This window comes from Olea europaea, unplaced genomic scaffold (assembly GCF_002742605.1).
Source record: "Olea europaea var. sylvestris unplaced genomic scaffold, O_europaea_v1 scaffold3321, whole genome shotgun sequence".
Taxonomy (NCBI): domain Eukaryota; kingdom Viridiplantae; phylum Streptophyta; class Magnoliopsida; order Lamiales; family Oleaceae; genus Olea; species Olea europaea.
Window position 1 is genome coordinate 31797 of NW_019252160.1, and position 4237 is coordinate 36033.

At 34.0% G+C, this 4237-nt stretch overlaps 1 long non-coding RNA gene across 2 annotated transcripts; it reads left to right on the plus strand.

The window, feature by feature from the left end:
• Positions 1–2722: 2722 nt before the first annotated feature.
• Positions 2723–3722, plus strand: LOC111385877. Of its 2 annotated transcripts, none has more exons than XR_002701126.1 (2): positions 2723–2875; positions 2962–3722. It is a non-coding gene; the product is annotated as an uncharacterized LOC111385877 (long non-coding RNA). The 2 variants fall into 2 exon arrangements; XR_002701127.1 differs by having other exon boundaries at positions 2977–3722.
• The last annotated feature ends 515 nt before the right edge of the window (positions 3723–4237 follow it).

A 4237-nucleotide genomic window follows, 5' to 3' on the forward strand; every position in this document is an offset into this window, starting at 1 on the left:
CCGCCCTGTGAAGAAAAAGTAAAAAAAAAAAAAAAAAATTAAAAATAATTTTATTTCTAAACAATTCATCCTTTAAAAACTTATTTTAAATTTATATTTTATTCTTTAATAATAACATAATTCGAAACTTTCAAAATGTAAAAAATAATAATAATAATAATAATAATAATAAATAATAAATAAAAAAATAAAAAAAATAAAAAAAATTAAACGGGGCAAAAAGTTGCCCCGGCCTTAGACGGGGCGGGATGAGGGTGCCCCGCCCCAAACCCGCCCCGTTGCCATCACTACCACCACCTACCAACTGCAAACAATTACCATTATTTGCAAATCACCAACTACCACTAATAAAACTGTCCTAAATCTCCAGCTAAATAGCGATTAAGCAGATCAGATCAGAGATATATCGAAGGATGATATGCGCCGTGAGTGTAGTGGTGATGCTCATCACTACGATGCACAACGGGTGCCCATCACTGTTGCGCACAGCACGATGCTTTTGCATGGTGGAACTGTAGCTTTGTTAGCGATGAATGGTTTGATTTCGATTGGGGCTCCTTTTTTGGGAAGAAAAATTTCTGTAGCGATAAAGAAGAAAGGTAATGTTGGGATGGATAGGGTATCCCTAATATTTGAAAGAATGAAGTTAAAATCTGATTTTTGAAATGATAGTTCGAAAATTATGGTTAGGTGTAATTTACTCTTTAAGGAAATTAGGCCCTCTACCTAGTTTTTATAATAAAATTTTGATATATACTGAATTGTTTTAATATTCTGGAAATTATACGTCAAAAATAACAAAAGAAAATATGTCAATTTACAATATTTTGTTTTTTCAACCTTCGCAAATTATAATTATTGTGTGGTTTTAAAAAAACTTTCAGATGGGTCCTTACGTGTTCTAGAAGACTAGAACTCAAAACTCACATGAATTGATGGCTTAGCTAGCGCGTTATTTTCCAAACTTTAGTTGAAATTTGTATATCAAGTTACGATCAAGTTAGTTTGACAATGAAAACATTGTTGGTGAGAACACATTAATCTTTAAATGATCCAATGTTGACATGCAAGGTTAAACGGACAAAATTGATTTCAAATTGTGTGTTAATGTGATTGATACGTTAAAAACATGACGTAAAATTCAAAAAGAAGCATGCAAATGAAATTTGTCCATGGTCTTGTATATTCTCATCAAATTAAAAGTGTAATAGACATTTTTGTTAGGAAAAAAAAGTAAATTTAAAAATTATGTTTCCATAAAAAAAATAACTTAAAAGTAAAACTAAGTTGCTTTTAAGGGCACAACGAATAAATGTAGGAGGGCATGGTAACAAACTATACTATTTTATTTAAAGCCACCAAATATAAATTTTGAAAATTCTTTTCTACCCATAAGTTTATTCAACGATTTATGAATCCTTTAGTAAAAGGTGTGGTCTCCCACCTATGCTTCCATGTATTTTAATGAAAAATATCATAGGATATTTATGTTGGGTCCCCCTTAATTATTTTTGGTGTCTAGCCCTAATTGAAACACACAAACACACACCATTTGATATATAGACAAATACAAATATGTATTTTGCAATTTGCATGACCAAATCACACGCAACACTTTGTTCAACTTGATGAATGACAATGGACCTTCATAAACTTAATTAAAGATGGCTTTGTATTATTAAATGAAGTTTAAAACTAAAGAAAAAGGAGAGATATATTAATAATCATATTTAGAGTTCATTTGACTTGACTTTTGAAAAGTGAAAAAAATTTCTCATATTGAAAAGTTATTTTTGAAAGTATGTGAATAATTTTCGACTAGAAGAGGCTTTGGAAGAAGTTGATTTAAGGTAACTCTTTCTGAATTTTTTAATAAGAAATAGAAGTAAAAAGGAATTATACCGACCAAGTCCTTAAATACCAATATCCTACTTAAATAAACTTATTAAACATTTTGAAATTCAACCCGCATAGTTATACTACAAAATCAAAATAAATGATATATTGAAAACATTTAATTGCATTGGGCCAATTGAAAACTAAATTTAAGATGCCAACATCACAAATTAAAAAGCAATCTACACATGAAGTGTTATGAATAACAATAAACTATCTTCGCTTTCAAAATTCAAATGAACATTTATGAAAAAGTTTGCTATTAGTCCCCAACCTATAGCCAGAGTTTCAAGTTGGTCCCAAACTTTATATATAGTCTCACAAATCCTTAACAACACCGACTTTCTAAAACTTTGTTAAACTAGCGTAACCAACATCATCAAATGGTCCATCAGAGTTTCGTCTTGGCAATTTTATCCTATAGATAGTAACAAGGCGGGTGGAGTTAGGGTAGCTATTTAAGTTAGGAGACTTTCGAAAGTCGCCCGTGCAAAGATCAAAGATCGACTTGCAAATTGAACAATATGTTGGGGACCCATGATAGAATATTCTCGAACATCTATGATCAAGAAATATTGGAATTTAATATTGATGTGGTTGTAATATTTACTACAGTTTTCCCATTTCTTCTACCATTCCTTCTTCGATACAATTCAATTGATTTCAATTCTCTCTACCTCTCACCATAATTTAATTAAGCTTTAAAGCAGTCCCATCTCGCCCCTCTTATATATAATGGCCTTAGAAGTCTAAAACCAGCAACCTCAGCCTCTTCAACTAGAATATGTTAGTGGTATTGCAGTAGCTAAAACGGGTGATCATCACNTAGAAGTCTAAAACCAGCAACCTCAGCCTCTTCAACTAGAATATGTTAGTGGTATTGCAGTAGCTAAAACGGGTGATCATCACCGCCGCATAGCCACCGCTCTCCACCACCCTCCTCCGCCTGAAGAATTACAAGAGCCCTTCTCATCTCAAGGTGTGTATGATCAGGGCGGCTTATTAATAATTCTTTTAAGGCTTTTACTTTGATTATGTTATATATTGTTCCAAATTCTAATTTAGACAGGTGAAAAACAGAAATTCTTGGAAAAGAAAGCCATGAGTCGAAGGAACGGACCGAAACTTGACCTCAAGTTGAATTTGTCACCACCAAGGGTGAACTGGGCACGAGTCGAATCTCCCGGTCGATCATCGACATCTCCACCGAGTTCCTGCGTGTCGTCTGAGCTGATCAATCCGGAAGAGTCCCTCTTTTACTCGAACAGCCCAGAGGCGACATCCATGGTGCTGGTAGGGTGTCCTCGTTGTCTTATGTATGTCATGCTAGCAGAAGAGGACCCCAAATGCCCCAAATGCAAAAGCACCGTTTTGCTTGATATTATCCATCAGAAGAACGCTACCTCCTCCAAGAAAACAAAGAAGAGTTAGCCATAGGCGTTCTTCGGATTTCAGCCAGTCCCCCTACCCATCCACCCCACCATCTCCCTTCTTTTTGTAATGCAAGTAGCACTATTGGGGCTCCATTTCCAGTATAATTAATGAGAATGAAAGAGTGGAACTTGAATAGTGCTATCTACATTTTCTTTTATGTTGTTTATCTCAGTTTCTGAACATAGGAAGTGACATCCATCTTTAGCAGAAAACTAAGTAAATGGACAGACTACAACTGCCCAAAGTCTCTTATCAGTAACATTTTTCAGCGTCCTTTTGCATTAAACTGTTTGCATCCAATCAAAGCATGCCAGAACAGCAAATTAACAGCTACTTAGCTAAACTCTGTATTATGTTACAATTAAGAAATGGAATATAGGGGTTTTCCTGCTTTTTGGACCCACACAGTGGCAATGACCTCAACCAAACTAGATATAGGGCCTTTCGGCATTGATGATGAGAATTGATTTTTTGATCGTTAAAGAGAAAAAGAGGTTTCACCTTTAAGTGAAAAAGTAAAATATGGCAGCTGAAATAATAACATAACGGTCAAAAAATAATTTTTTGGGATGAAAAATTGTTACCAAACGGGAGCATAGCCAATACAATGTTTTTCTTTGTAAGTTTCTTTGTCACATAATAAAAAATGATTTCCCCAACACATAAATGGTTGAAAATTTACATTTGCATGATAAAATCTCAATTCCGAAGGTCGCTTAACATTAAGAGCCTCTAAAGTATGCCTTGATACAGTCGATAACAAATGAATTAACAAAATAGTTTCTTGTAGAGAAATTTAGGTCCGTCCCTCTATTTATCTCTGTTTCTTGTAAAAGAGTTCCTTCTAACTAGACAAAACATTTTCAAGAATTTATTCAAGCGTGTTTAGAATCAATTTCTTAGTCTT